The sequence below is a fragment of the Physeter macrocephalus genome, chromosome 16 (assembly GCF_002837175.3).
Source record: "Physeter macrocephalus isolate SW-GA chromosome 16, ASM283717v5, whole genome shotgun sequence".
NCBI lineage: Eukaryota > Metazoa > Chordata > Mammalia > Artiodactyla > Physeteridae > Physeter > Physeter macrocephalus.
Genome location: NC_041229.1, coordinates 24,823,080 through 24,839,916, shown reverse-complemented (window position 1 = coordinate 24,839,916; position 16,837 = coordinate 24,823,080). Strand labels below are relative to the sequence as shown.

Genomic DNA, 16,837 nt, shown 5'->3' with positions numbered 1-16,837 from the left:
AAGCCCAAGCCTCAGCTCCCAGCCCCGCCCTTCCCGGAGGGTCATCAGACAAGCCTTTCGGGCTGGTGAGTGTTGGTCGGCGCCAATACTCTGTGCGGGAATCTCTCCGCTTTGCCATCCGCACACCTGTTGCTGCGCTCTCCTCCGCGGCTCTGAAGCTCCCCCCTCCGCCACCCCCGTCTCCAACCGTGAAGTGGCTTCTAGTGTGTGGAAACCTTTCCTCCTTCACAGCTCCCTCCCCCTGGTGCAGGTCCCGTCCCTATTCTTTTGTCTGTTTTTTTCTTTTGCCCTACCCAGGTACGTGGGGAGTTTCTTGCATTTTGGGAGGTCTGAGGTCTTCTGCCAGCGTTCAGTGGGTGTTCTATAGGAGCAGTTCCACGTGTAGATGTATTTCTGATGTATCTGTGGGGAGGAAGGTCTTACTCTTACTCCGCGTCTTACTCTTCCGCCATCTTCCCAGCTCTCTCGGAAATAGTTAAGAGTGATTTACATTCATGTCTGTGTTCTTACATGAATAAAAGGGCACAGTTTTATAAAACATATCTATCTACAGCTACATTTTAGTGAGGTATTAAGTACTTACTATACTTAACATACTTTATTATTTAATCTTAGCAAGAACAACCCTAGGAATAAGTTTTATGTCCTCAATTTTACAAATGTGGAATCTGAGGCTCAGTAAGGTTAAGCAACTTTCCCTTGGTTACATAATTAATAATAGAAGCAGGATTCCAACCCAAAGGCCCTCCTCTTTTCCAATTTCAACCATTATACTCAGGGACACCATTGCAGAGCAAATGTCCTTGTTATTTTGAAGTCTATCCAAGAGTTATGAGACAAATATAGACATGATAAACATGAAAAAGGTTTTATTTAAATGGTTGCATCTTTTAAGCAAGCACATGTAAAAATAATTTACACAGTATAACTTTAACCTTCAATAAATATATGTGTCCAGAATCTTAATTGAAAGTTGAGATATTATAATATTAATTTTCAAAAAGGCAAGAAGCATTAATTTTCTTGTTTTCTTCTGTTTCAATTTGTGTCAGAAATGGTTGGATATCAACATTTTCTCAACCCATGTAGGTTAATAGGATGTTAACTAGACCTAGAATTTACTTTTCAACATCTCTAGGAAGCCTGTTGACATTCTCAAAATGAGAAAGTAATAATTAGCATTGATTATGGAACTCTTCATAAAATTTAACCATGCCATTAATAGAAATAGCTTTGAAAAATCATTTGAAACAGGAAACTTAATGAAGTTGAATTACTGAGGCAATGACATAGGTAGACCATGATCTCAAGTTAAAATGCTTTCCATGCCTGTGAAAATAATTGCTTGGGGTTTATGAGTCTCTGACAGATTTCTTATGTCATCCCCTCTATTACAAATTCGTCCATAGTTTTTTTTTTTTTTTTGTGGTATGCGGGCCTCCCTCTGTTGTGGCCTCTCCCGTTGCGGGGCACAGGCTCCAGACGCGCAGGCTCAGCGGCCATGGCTCACGGGCCCAGCCGCTCCGCGGCATGTGGGATCCTCCCAGACCGGGGCGCGAACCCGATTCCCCTGCATCGGCAGGCAGACGCGCAACCACTGCGCCACCAGGGAAGCCCCTCGTCCATAGTTTTAATGCTCTCCCAGTCCAATGAATATAAATCTTATTGTGGCTTCATGTTAATTGGTTCTAATCTAACTCAAGGAGATTGGGGTGGGTGAGGTGGTTAGACAAGCCTTGGCTGAGAGTTCAGGAAACAAAAGGAGTTGGGGACAAATTGTTAAAGAAATGGGGATCTAGGACCTAAAGAAATATAGTAAGCTCATATTTCTTTAATATAGCAGGCACTTTTGATCAGGAGATGGCAACAGTGCAAGCAGGAACTTATAGAAACAAAAAAGGCGAAGTCCTGGGCAAATATCAATAGTACTTGGAAATTAGCATCCTGCCTCAAGAGCTCCTAAATCACCAAAGTCTTCTGGCTGGTATGGAGGCCTTTAGGAGGTGCCTCATCACTGAAGTGATCCCAGGCTTCTCCCATTCAGAAAACAAATAGGAATCTAAGTACTAAAATCAAATTAGGAGTAGTGAGCAGTTGTTACCAAACCATGGTAACAAAAGGTCTCTCAAAATCCAGCCCAGTTTATACCAAGAAAAATCAACTAGAAGTAACAGACACCAAAGGACTGTAATAAGAAACAGAAAGATGAACAAGAATTTAAACCAAGTCACAGAACAGAGCAAAAAGCAAGTCTGATTGGGAACCAAAGATGATGACAGAGTGGTCAGTGCCAAAAATCTAAACTGGGCCCGTGGTTTTGCCAATTATTAAAGTAGTGATGGGGAGCATATGGGCAGACTCCCCGGGAGGACTGGGGTCAAGGCTAGGAGGTATTTTGGCAATGGACAATGATTGTTTCTTTAAGGGTAGTTCAGTTTCTTGGGCTGTACTGTAAATGTCTATAAGAGCAGCTAAAATTGAATGGTGTAGATCACAAGTGCCTCCTTCCTTTTCATTAGCTGTTGAAGTATTGAATAAATACAGTGATGGAGGATAGAAACCAGGGGGTCAAAATTAGTCAGACAACAGAAGGCCAATGAATGATTTTCCAAGTATCTTAAAGAAATGGGTAGTGAGGGGTTGTCAGACCTAACCACCAAAAAGAGAGATATTACAGTAAAGAGTTCACTTCTAGTACAATGCCATGCATTCTTGGTTGTGCCATTTTATAAAGAATGGCTTGGTCTCAAGATGATCTAGAACTGTCTTTAGTTCTAGACAAGTCTATAGCAGAGATGAACGTTGAAGCTATAAGTATCTGGGGACATTGAAAGTGGAGAAATGGGTCAAACTACTAACTGAAGAAGAGCTGAGAACCTTTGCTTGGTGTTCTAAACAAAAACCTTTAGATTTGAGTGATCATTTGCATTTCCTAAGGGAAAAATGTGGTTCAGGGTGCTACTTCCCTTAGCCTTACTTTTCTGTTAAAGCAGAGTTAAGATCACATATATTGGGTTGTCTGTATGGTCCAGAGACCAGATTAAGCAAGAATTATTCACCTATTCTTCTTTTAAATTATAGGACCTAGTACTCAGCATCAGATACACAGCACAGCCTCAAGCCAGCATCTACTAGGTCAAAAACAGTCCTCTCAAGTCTCTCTTCTTTCACATCAGGATCCAAGCTCATACTCTCCTGGCTAGTCAGGTTTGGAACAAGTGCTTGCCAGAGATGGTCCAAGGTAAAGGATGCCAGGCAGGCAAAAACAGAATACTCAATAGCCAGAGTACCCTGGGTTTATTTCTTATAAAAGGGGGCAAGAGAGCCTCACAATGAAATCTGATATGTAGAAATTCCTGAAGTCTTGAGTTTCAGACTTTGATCACCATGATCCAAGCCCTCAGGCCATGAAAAACATGGTAAGAACACCCCCTTGCTCCTAAAAAACTGAGGGGTCACTGGGAATGTCATCCATTAGCTATGGAATGCTGGTCCCCACACTAGAAAGACATGGACCATGGAAGAGATAGCATTTAAAGGAAGGCTCAATGCTCAGGTGTGTCAAGTTAGAGTATGGCTATGCCGAGCCAAATAAAATGTACTTAGAGAATATCATGAGTGCTAGAAGGAAGTACCTGTAGGTGAGGTCCTATATGGAACTGGAGATTGAGGCTTCAGCCAACAGTCTATCACTAAAGACGTAGCCAAGGTTGACAAAGATCCAGTCCTATTAGAAGAGGGTGTGAAAAATGCAACCCCCCATCACTCCAAACCAGGCAGTTTCTATAACCAAGCACAGGCTGGGAAGCCAGAGTTTCAAGTTATGTACAGATGCTGAAAGAGGACAACATGAAGCAGCCCAGACAGGAGGGAACTTAAGGCCTTTAATACGGAGCTAAGCCATCTCCACCTTTGGTATACACTGAACATATGGCTGGAAAATTCTGACTGCCACAATTGACACAGGTCTGCTGTAAATATTTGGGGCTTGAGGGCCTCTCTGCTGTGATACACTTCAATTCCTATTGGAGAAAGTCTTCTAACGTAGGATTTAAAAATTGTTTAATTGCTTCTCTCTCACACTACCGCTGTTTTCCTCCCCACAGTTTTGTCAGGGCCCATCCATAAATGCCATCATGGGGGCTGTTACATAGCAAGTTGCTTATCCCTTGAGGAAAATGATCTTCAGCCTGATATTCATGTGATGAGTAAAAGAGTTCATGACTAGATTCTAGGTCCTAGAAAACTAGAAAAGGTAAGTCAACACCAAATTGCTAGACAGGATTTCTGTAACTCCTCCTCACATGTCAAACTGTCCGTGAGGTGGGTTTCACTGTGATGAGATGTCCCATATTCTGGGCCTTCAAAAGTTGGTCCTCCTCAGTGAGGAAGGAGATGTAAGACCTCAGAGCAGAATTCTCCTCCAATAACTGCTGGTCTAGATGCCATAGAGCAAATTGTTGCCAGGGTGAAGTCAGGACCTGGAAGGCACAGGTGAGGCTGATAGTCCACTCATGTTCTTCTTTGCAAGTTAGGTTGTCAAAAACAACTTTCCAACTCCTTAGTGGACATAAAGGTCTAAAAGATACATATGTACTCAGGTAAGGACAAAACACATTCAGTTAGTCTAGCAACAGCTAATAACATGAGAAGCCACCAGCAAGAAGAGTTAGGACTTCTTCAGCCACTACCGGCAAGGTCTGCTTAAACCCAAGGGGAATGTGCAGAACTACACATACAAACTAGACATCAATCCACCACTGTTGCCCGAAAACAGTATATTCAGAAAGCAGGACAGACTTGTAAGTGACATGCAAGGAACATAAAGGTAGCAAAGTCATCACAGTACAGTGACAAAAAAGAGAGATCCAACAGCAGGTAATTCTTGAAATTCCCAGCAAGCATCTTTACCAGGAAGTCCACCAGGAGGTAAAGGGCTTTAGTCATCATAGTTTACAGGTAAAGTGCTCACCTTAGTAGAACTGCCAAAAGCAAAGCAGGGTCTCACTTCTCACGGAAAGCAAGTTTGTTCCCAGGACATGGGCTCAGAAGCAATGAACAGGAAGCACTTTGGAAGAGCTCACAGACTAAACTTGAAACAGAGCAGCAGGTAGGAGCCCTATGGAGGCTTTCAAATCCCTGCTGGGAGAAGCAGCTAGGGCAGGTTTGGGCCTACAGGTGAGAAGTTAAGGGACTCCAGGTGTGCTCAAAAGGCTCTCACTGTGAGAACTAACCAAGCCCTCAGTGACCCTACAGTAGTCAGGTAGGTCCACTTCCTGGTTTCTTTAAACTATTCAAATTTTACATTGTTAATTCAACTTTTCTTAATTAAGCTATAAACTCTTTGAAGCTCCACAGCTTATACTTTTGTATCTTACACTCTAGCACCCAGGATCAAGTACTGCACATAAGTCATGCTAATATATATTTGCTGATTCATTCTATATGCTGGTTTAAAGGCAGCATGGTACAACAGAGAACACCCTGCATGGGAGAACAAGTATTTAACCCTGGTAACTCTTGTCACTCTTCTGTACTTCAGTTCTTTATTTGTAAAATCCATTTTACAGTTGGACCAAACTATTAAAAGCAGATAGGGCAGAGAGTCCCCAAAGAAAGAGAATCAGGCATGACTTTCTTGACAGGAGAGAAGCCATTTTTGACTTAAGCCATTTTGTTATCTAAGCCTGGCCACAGTGCTTGCCCTTGAACAGGTCTCAGTAATTAATGATCTTAAGGGAACAAAAGAATGCAGAAACATTGCCTGGTATCAGGCAAGAGAAGTAACGATAGAAAAGACAATATATCACTTGTAAAAACTCCCAGTTTTGCTTCATTGGTAAAGATTAGCCTGAAGAGTTCAACCACCAGATCAACTGGAACCTGAGGGAGGATGATGTTGACCTTCTCTGACTTTAATCAACTAAAGCTTGGACTCTGCCTACTGCCCAAGCCCCTTCCTGAATATGCATATACTGTTAGCTTAAAACTTCCCCAATTTTGCTGTTCGGGGAGACACTGCTTTGGGAAAGATCCCCAGTATTCTCCTCACTTGCTGCAAGTAATAATAAATCTTTCCTTCTCCTGATCTTTGGCTTGGTTGTGTCTTTTGGTTCGACACCTACCAATAGGCCAACCCAGTTTTTGGGTAACACTATTAACTTTTTAATTACGTTCCTTTGAGCCTTAGGGTTTCTTAAAGATGCCTCAGGTAGTCACCATACACAATGGGAGTGGCAAGAGGAAACGGACACCGGCCCATGCCCACTTTATTGAAAGCAGATCTGCTTTTGTCGGTTTTACATTTTGGAGTTCACAGCAGAAGGTCATTTATAGGGCTGCTGTCGAACCCAAGTTCATGTGCCTGACACACAGTGAGGCCAAACAAACCAAAACATCAGAATCTGGAGCATAGAAAGGTTTATTGCAAGGCCAACAAATCAAGGAGAATGGGGTGGCTCATGGTCTAAAGACCCGAACTCTCCATGATTTGGGGGAAAGAGTTTTTAGAGGCAAAATTTGGGGGGAAATCTGCAGGGTGTGTTACCTTCCTCTGATTGGTGGGTGGTGAGGTGACAGGTGACAGACAATCATCAGTCTCTGGTTCCAGCCAATCTGGGGCCTATGTGCTTATGCTCAGCCTGAAGTTGTCATCCTCCACCTGGGTGTGGGCCTTATTTCCTATAGAAGAACTAAGAGAAATGTATCAGGTTGTTATATGTATCCCTTGAGGAGGAACCAGGACACTGACTCATGGCTGCACTATTTTTTTCTTGACTGCCTTTCCTTTGTTTCTGCATTCCCTCACTCCCCTAATTAGTAACTGTTCGAATTTGCCCTTTGGACCTCAGGGAAGCTCTAGTAGGCTGAAAACTTTTTCCTACAAACAAGAAACAGAGGACATGGAAAGGCTTTTTTTATCTGGGTGGACTCTACATGTTCCTGCTTGGTTTCAAGGGTTTTGTGGCTAATTTTTTTTTTTTAATTACCTGAGTCAGTTATTTCAAAGGTCCTTTTCACTCCAACGTGATTCTGTAATTTCATCAACATTTACATGGGAAAAGAGTCTTATTAGATAATAGTCCATCCTAGTGTAAGAACTGTGCTTTGCTTTATCCTCACTGGTCTCTGGTGAACACCTTCCATTTTTGCAGAGGTGAAATAAAGACATCTGTGTCATTTGCGTCAAACTGCATACCTCTTTCCCACCCTTCAGTTCATTCATTTCAAATTTGTAACCACCTCCCCTTCCTCCAGCCTAATTAGTGTCCTAACTGCTAGGAGAGTCACCTGAGACACCTTTCCCTCTACTCAATTTAGATACATCTCTGATTCTTTTGGCTTTTTCCCTCCATGGCATTCTTACTTCTTACTTCTCACTATTACTCCTTTACCTGGCATAATGCTTGGCTTTTTCGACCCTCTGCCTATTTATACCTGAGGCTTCTCAAGACCACTTAGAAATTTCTGTGGGTGATGTCTGTAGACTCACAGCCTCAGCAATGGAGAAGGAAAAATGATACAGGAGGAAGAAATGGAATATACAAAAGGAAATAAGGAGAGCAAGAGGAGTGGAAGAGGAAGGAGGTGTGCATGGTCTCTCTGTAACCAAGCAGGACCCTATGTGGTCTTCCTGGGACAGACCCCTCCCTCCATGTGCTCTGCCTTGTTCTTATCTCATCACGGGAAGAATTCAGAGGTGAAACACAGAGGTCGAGAAAGCAAAGTGAGGATTTATTAACCAATAATATGCTCTCAAGGGGAGACTGGACAGACTCAGGTGAGTAGCTGCCCTGAGTTTCTTTGGCAAGCTGGTGATATGGGGGTGTAAAAATGAAAGGGCAGAATATCCATTGGGGAGGGATGGGTTTTGGATCATATTTCCTGATTTTCATCCCATCTCCATCCTCCAAAGGGGAGGAGGGATTTTTGTCCTTATTTAGCCTTGATCAGAAGTGGTATGGCATCAGTGCATGAAGGGTACTTCTTATCTACAAGGCTAATTTTATTGTAATGAAGCTATAAAGAACAAAAGTTTATATTAGGATGCTGGAAATTCCTGCTTTTTCCCACCTGTCTTTGTCTGCCTCCAGGACTCCTGTCACCTCAAAATATATGGCTTCCTGTCAGTTGAAGGTTCCTGCTTTTCTTTGTTTGCCCAAGGACCCCTGTTGTTTACAAGATGTATGGTTTCCTCGAAATTGAGTTATTTGTAGTGAGGTGGATGGACCTAGAGTCTGTCATACAGAGTGAAGTAATTCAGAAAGAGAAAAACAAATACCGTATGCTGATACATATATATGGAATCTAAAAAAAAAAAAAAGGTCATGAAGAACCTAGGTGCAGGACGGGAATAAAGACGCAGACCTACTAGAGAATGGACTTGAGGACACGGGGTGGGGGAAGGGTAAGCTGGGACAAAGTGAGAGAGTGACATGGACATATATACACTACCAAATGTAAAACCAAGAGCTAGTGGGAAACAGTCACATAGTACAGGGAGATCAGCTCTGTGCTTTATGACCGCCTAGAGAAGTGGGATAGGGAGGGTGGGAGGGAGGAGACACAAGAGGGAAGAGATATGGGGATATATGTATATGTATAGCTGATTCACTTTGTTATAAAGCAGAAACTAACACACCATTGTAAAGCAATTATACTCCAATAAAGATGTTTAAAAAAATAAAAAAGATGTATGGTTTCCTGCCATTTGGCCCATGCCCCCTTTCTCTGCTCATATTTAGCTATATACCTGTTTTAACAAAGGATGTGAACATGTAATGACAAAAGTAGCAGCTGGGCCAGGAGAACTGGTAACAATTTAAACAGTAAATTAGCCACATGACAGTCACAGAATCTTTAGTTCCTTTTTGAAATACATAGATAACAGTACCTGATGCACATTTCCTAAATTGTTTTATAGATACTAAAACCCCCACCAAATGGAAGAAGTTAACTATTTGATGACCAGGAGCACATAACATAGCCCCCAAGTTAACTATTTGATGACCAGGAGCATGTAACATAGCTCCCAGACCTACTGAAACCTGAAGATTGATAATGTTAACTCCTGTGACATGGCCCTGTTACCTCACCGTCAGCCAATCAGAGAATTGTGCATGAGCTGATTGCATACCCTGTGACTCCCCTCCCTCACCTTGCCTTTAAAAATACTTTCCTTAAACTCCTCAAGGAGTTCAGATTTTTTTAGCATTAGCTGCCCTGGACTCCTTGTCTGGTGCATTACAATAAATGCTGCACTCTCTTTCACCACAATTCAGCCTCAGTAGACTGGCTTTACTACGTGTGGGCAAGTAGACCCAACATCTTGGTATATGGTGATATCCACTCTTTCTTCCCCCTTCTCTAAAATACACCCCAAATTGTCACTATGTATGGTGCTGCTGTTTAGTTTAAACTAAACAATTTAGTTTAAAAAAAAACAAAACTTGCACTCTTTATTCCTTCTCACCAATAGCAGTCAACTAGTATGACTTTGAAAGACAATATCACATAGTAGTTCAAATGTAGGCTCTACAGTCACACTGCCTGGAATCTTACTAACTTTGTAACCTTGACCTCTCTCTGCTTCAGGTTCCTCATCTTTAATGTGGGGATAAAAATAGACCTCACCTTTATGGTTGTTATGATGATGAAATGAGATAATGCAAGTAAAGTGTTCTGAATAAGTCCTGGCACAAAGTAAGGCCTAATAAATGTCGGCCATTATTCTAAAAATTGTTTTCCTTTAAAGCTTTGCCCCCATCTCTGCCTGCTACATCATGTTCCTTTGTGAATGAATTGGCCCAGTCTCTGTGGCCTTACCATGCCTACCACAGCCTAATAAATATTAATGGTAAACAATGGCAAACATTGCTTCTCTCTGTGGAGTGGTTATTAAATGCTCTTGCTGTTTTGCTAGTAAAACACTAGTTTCACTCAGGCAAAGAAAGGAGATAACTGCATCATAGTATATCCACCATAGGCTTGTTTAGGATGTTTAGCCTTGGGCAACAAACAAATTTTATTATTTTATTGCAAGAATATAATAAACAAATGAGCTGCAATTGATGTTTTTACAAAACTTGGCTTATCGCCTATGTTTGTGGTTCTTAATCAGCTGTTCTTAATCAGCTCCCTAGAATCACCTGGGAGTTTTAAAAAACCATGCATACCTGGGCCCCATCACCAAAAGATTCTGATTCACTAGGCCTAGGTGTTCTGGTATGTTTATTTGGAATTGTTTACTTAAGTGACTCCAATGCAAAACTACTGTTCCAAGTATTCCTGGCCCATTTCTTTCCATTCAACAAAACCAATTTCCACTACTAGAATGAAAAAAATCAACCACAATTTTGATGGCCTCTTCATATAACTAGGTATACTAGAGATTTCTTAGCAAATTCTCCAAACAGAAGAAAATGTCTATAGTTCAAGTTTATAATGATGAAATTATGAATTATGTTCCATTCGGATTGAGCTACCAGTAACTCTTCTGGTGAGGTTTTCTGTCATTTTAATGAGAACAAAAAACAAAAAAACAAATAAAAGGAGCCTTTGTGGGTAAAACGTGGCCCCATCCAACAGCCTATAGGCTTCAGTGCTGGGACACCTCAGACCAAACAGCCAACAGGGCCAGAAAACAGCCCCACCCATCAGCAGACAGGCTGCTTGAAGTTTTCCTGGATAAACAGCTGCCTGAATAAACATACCCCTAGACATGGCCCTGCCCACCAAAAGGACAAGACCCACATCTACCCACCAGTGAGCAGGTACAAGGCTCTCACTTGAGGAAGCCTCCATAAGCCTCTTAGACAACCTCATCCACCAGGGGGCAGAGAGCAGAAGCTAGAAGACTTTGCAGCCTGCAGAATGCAAAACCCAATCACAGAAAGTTAGACAAATGAGACAGCAGAGGAATATATCCCAGATGAAGGAACAAGATAAAACCCCAGAAGAACAGCTAAGTGAAGTGGAGATAAGCAATCTACCTGAAAAAGAATTCAGAGTAATGATAATAAAGATGATCCAAGATCTTGGGAAAATAATGGAGGTACAGATCAAGAAGATACCAAAAAAAATGTTTAAAAAAAACCTAGAAGAACTAAAGAACAAACAGAGATGAACAATACAATAAGTAAAATGAATACACTAGAAGGAATTAATAGCAGAATAACTGAGGCAGAAGAATGGATAAGTGACCTGAAAGACAGAATGGTGGAAATCAGTGCTGCAGAACAGAATAAAGAAAAAAGAATGAAAAGAAATGAGGACAGTGTAAGATACCTTTGAGACAACATTAAATGCACCAACATTTGCATTATAGGGGTCCCAGAAGGAGAAGAGAAAGAGAAAGGGCCTTAGAAAATATTTGAAGAGCTAAGAACTAAAAATTTCCCTAACATGGGAAAGGAAACAGTCATCCAAGTTCCAGGCAAGATAAACCCAAGGAGGAACATGCTGAGACACATAGTAATCAAACTGACAAAAATTAAGGACGAAGAAAAAAATTAAAAGCAACAAGGGAAAAGCAACAAATAACATACAAGGGAACTGCCATAAGACTATCAACTGATTTCTCATTAGAAACTCTGCAGGCCAGAAGGGAGTGGCACAATATATTTTAAATGATGAAAGGGAAGAACCTACAACCAAGAATACTCTACCCAGCAAGGCTCTCATTCAGGTTTGATGGAGAAATCAAAAGCTTCACAGACAAGAAAAAGCTAAGAGAAATCAGCACCAACAGACCAGTTTTGCAACAAATGCTCAAGGAACTTCTCTAGGCAGAAAAGAAAAGGACACAACTAGAAAAAAGAAAATTATGAATGGAAAAGCTCACTGGTAAAGGCAAAAATAGAGTAAAGGTAGGAAATCATCTGCACACATATATGATATCAAAACCAGCAACTGTGAAAAGAAGAGAGCACAAATGCAGGATATTGGAAATGCATTTGAAATTAAAAGATTGGCAACTTAAAACAATCTTGTTTATATATAGACTACTATATCAAAAATTCATGGTAACTGAAAACCAAAATTCTACAATAGATACATACACACACACGCGCGCACACAAAGGACACTAAAGTTTCTCATCAAATAACAAGAGAAGAGAACAAAAGAAAATAGGAAGTAAAAAACACCTACAAAAACAAATCCCAAACAATTAACAAAATGGCAATATGAACACACATATTGATAGTTACCTTAAATGTAAATGGATTAAATTCTCCAACCAAAGGCATAGACTGGCTGAATGAATAGAAAAACAAGACCCATATATGTGCTGTCTACAAGAGACCCACTTCAGATCATGGGACACGTACAAAGTGAAAGTGAGGGGATGGAAAAATATATTCCATGCAAATGGAAATCAAAAGAAAGCTGGAGTAGCAATACTCATGTCAGCTGAAATAAACTTTAAAATAAAGACTGTTACAAGAGACAAAGAAGGACACTGCATAATGATCAGGTGATCATTCCAAGAAGAATATATAACAATTGTAAATATATATGCACCCACCATAGGAGCACCTCAATATATGACAAATACTAACAACCATAAAAGGAGAAATCAATAGTAACACAATAATAATGGGGGATTTTAACATCCCACTTCCATCAATGGACAGATTATCCATACAGAAAGTCAAGGAAACACAGGCCTTATATGACACATTAAACCAGATGGACTTAATTGATATTTATAAAGCATTCCATCCAAAAGCAGCAGAATACAGATTCTTCTCAAGTGCACATAGAACATTCTCCAGGATTGATCACATGCTGCACCACAAAGCAAGCCTTGGTAAATTTAAGAAAATTGAAATCATATCATGCATCTTTTTTCCAACCACAACACTATGATATTTGAAATCAACTACAAGAAAAAAACTGTAAAAAACAAAAACATGTGGAAGCTAAACAATATGCTACTAAACAACCAATAGCTCACTGAAGAAATCAAAGAGGAAATCAAAAAATACCTAGAGGCAAATGAAAATGAAAATACGATGATCCAAAACCTATGGGATTCAGGGGGGGGAAGAGGGGGTGGGATGAATTGGGAGATTGGGATTGACATGTATACACTACTAAGTATAAAATAGATAACTAATGAGAAACTACTGTATAGCACAGGAAACTCTACTCAATGCTCTGTGGTAACCTAAATGGGAAGGAAATCTAAAAAAGAGTGGATATATGTATACATGTAAATGATTCACTTTGCTGCACAGCAGAAACTAACACAACATTGTAAAGCAACTATACTCCAATAAAAATTAATTTTAAAAAAGAACTATGGGGTGCAGCAAAAGCAGTTCTACGAGGGAAGTTTATAACAATACAATCTTACCTCAGGAAACAAGAAAAATCTCAAATAAACAACCCAAGCTCACACCTAAAGCAACTAGAGAGAGAGGAACAAACAAAACCCAAAATTAGTGAAAGGAAAGAAATCATAAAGATTAGAGCAGAAATAAATGAAATAGAGACAAAGAAAACAATAGAAAAGATCAAGGAAACTAAAAGCTGGTTTTTTGAAGAGATAAACAAAATTGACAAACCTTTAGCCAGACTGATCAAGAAAAAGAGGGAGAGGGCTCAAATCAGTAAAATTAGAAATGAAAAAGGAGAAGTTACAACAGACACCACAGAAATACAAAGGATCATAAGAGACTACTACAGGCAACTATATGCTAATAAAATGGACAACCTAGAAGAAATGGACAAATGCTTAAAAAGGTACAAGCTACAAAGACTGAACCAGGAAGAAATACAAAATATAAACAGACAAATCACAAGTGCTCAAATTGAAAATGTGATTTAAAACATTCCAACAAACAAGAGTCCAGGACCAGATGGCTTCACAGGCAAATTCTATCAAACATTTAGAGAAGAGTTAACACCTATCCTTCTGAAACTATTTCAAAAAATCTCAGAGGGAGGAACTCTCCCAAACTCATTCTATGAGGCCACCATCACCCTGATACCAAAACCAGAAAAAGGTACCACACAAAAAATGAAAATTACAGGCCAATATCATTGATGAACACAGATGCAAAAATCCTCAACAAAATACTAGCAAACCAAATCCAAGAATACATTAAAAGGATCATACACCATGATCAAGTGGGATTTATCTCAGGGATACAAGGATTTTTCAATATCTGCAAATCAATCAGTGTGATACACCACATCAACAAATTGAAAAATAAAACCATATGATCATCTCAACAGATGAAGAAAAAAGCGTTTGAAAAACTTCAACACTCATTTATGATAAAAAGTCTCCAGAAAGTTGCATAGAGGGAACATACTTCAACATAATAAAGGCCATATATGACAAACCTACAGCTAACATCATACGCAACAGTGAAAAGCTGAAAACATTTCCTCTAAGATCAGGAACTGATCTCGGAGAGAGAGCAGTGAGTGGTGGGGTGAAGTAAGATCTTAATTCCCTGCCCAGGAATTGAACCTGGATAGCCTGGATGAAAACCAGGAATGCTGGCTCTTGCCCTCAATGAAAAATGCATTTCTCAAGGAGGCAAAACAGTACAAACAGGTACAAAGCTTATTATTAGAGACACAGCACAACAACAAGTGGGAGAGCACACTTATCATTGTAATCGTCACCTTTTTCAGTTTTCATATTAAATTAGTAGGAAAAATGTCTCCATTATATGGTAACATTTTATGAACCAAATATTGAGACTCATCATTTAAAATACAATCTGACAATAAAAGAAAATATTTGAGATCTGGAGAGTCTCAGAATATTCTGGATAGATGAATACCTCATCCATGTTAACAAAAACCTAAATCAAATTCTTCTCCACCACATAAATAACTATCACGAAAAAATATCCATGCTTTCTTTATTATATTTTCCCCTCTTTCAGCAGAAAGCTGGTAGATTCTTAAGAAAAAATAAATTTAAAGCACTAATATCTATAACAAACTAGATCTTCAGTGCTATCTTACTTGAAAATGAATTAATTATATAGATTTTCGAAGAATCAGAATTATTTACTTTTGAAATAAAAGAAGTCTGTTCCACAGACGCAAATAAGCCTTTAGGTTTTATGTTGATTGTAAAATAAAGAGAGTATACAAGATAAGGGCAAATGGCACAATATATATGTGGGGTAAACCATATAAAAATATTTTGGAATAAAATAATGAATTCACAATATGTGTTGGAATAAGAAACTTGTAATTATGTTGTGTAATAGCCATTTGTTATAACTTTTGTTATAGCTGTATTTCAGTTGTATCCTTTCAATTATTTATTTATTTATTTATTTATTTATTTATTTATTTATTTAGGCTGCTCTGGGTCTTAGTTGAGGCATGTGAGCTTCTTAATTGCAGCATGCGGACTTCTTAGTTGCAGCATGTGAACTCTCAGTTGCTGCACACATGTGGGATCTAGTTCCCTGACCAGGGATCGAACCCAGGCCGCCTGCATTGGGAGTGTGGAGTTTTACCCACTGGACCAGCAGGGAAGTCCCTCCTTTCAATAGTTTAATATAACCAAACCATCTGTTTTAAGTGTAATTTTGCCTGAGATATTTTTCCCCTTCCTGTTTTTTTTTTTTAAACTCTGGACTACATGTCCAGCAGAATTCTCTTAAATAAACTAGGTCCTGATTTGAATTTTTCACTGTATCCACATTGGCCATTTAGATTGCTCCCAAAAGTCAACAAAATGCTGTTCACTGGCAGATTTACCATGATAAAGAGCATAGCATAAGAACACAGGCCATTATTTTAATGAAAACTGTATGTGAGATCCAAATAATTTAGGCTACTTATATATCTATTTTTTTGTAATATCTTTATTGGAGTATAATTGTTTTACAATGGTGTATTAGTTTCTGCTTTACAACAAAATGAATCAGTTATACATATACACATGTTCCCATATCTCTGCCCTCTAGCGTCTCCCTCTTTCCCACCCTCCCTATCCCACCCCTCTAGGTGGTCACAAACCACCTAGCTGATCTCCCTGTGCCATGTGGCTGCTTCCCACTAGCTATCCACCCTACATTTGGTAGTGTATACATGTCCATGCCACTCGCACTTCGTCACAGCTTGCCCTTCCCTGTTCCCTTTTCTCCACACCCTCTCCAGCATTTATTGTTTCTAGAGTTTTTGATGATGGCCAATCTGACCGGTGTGAGATGATATCTCATTGTCGTTTTGATTTGCATTTCTCTAATGATTAATGATGTTGAGCATTCTTTCATGTGTTTGTTGGCGATCTGTATATCTTCTTTGGAGAAATGTCTATTTAGTTCTTCTGCCCATTTTTGGATTGGGTTGTTTGTTTTTTTGTTATTGAGCTGCATGAGTTGCTTATAAATTTTGGATATTAATCCTTTGTCAGTTGCTTCATTTGCAAATATTTTCCCCCATTCTGAGGGTTGTCTTTTTGATGGTTTCCTTTGCTGTGCAAAAGCTTTTAAGTTTCATTCGGTCTCATTTGTTTATTTTTGTTTTTATTTCCATTTCTCTAGGAGATGGGTCAAAAAGGATCTTGCTGTGATTTATGTCATAGAGTGTTCTGCCTATGTTTTCCTCTAAGAGTTTGATAGTGTCTGGCCTTACATTTAAGTCTTTAACCGATTTTGAGTTTATTTTTATGTATGGTGTTAGGGAGTGTTCTCATTTCATACTTTTACATGTACCTGTGCAGTTTTCCCAGCACCACTTATTGAAGAGGCTGTCTTTTCTCCACTGTATATCCTTCCCTCCTTTATCAAAGATAAGGTGACCATATGTGTGTGGGTTTATCTCTGGGCTTTCTATCCTGTTCCATTGATCT

The 16,837-nt window shown here is 39.6% G+C and overlaps 1 pseudogene; it reads right to left on the bottom strand.

Annotated features, from left to right (window-relative positions):
• Positions 1–200: 200 nt before the first annotated feature.
• The window catches only part of LOC129391368 (succinate--CoA ligase [GDP-forming] subunit beta, mitochondrial-like), a 30,047-nt pseudogene continuing 13,410 nt past the window's right edge, over positions 201–16,837 (bottom strand).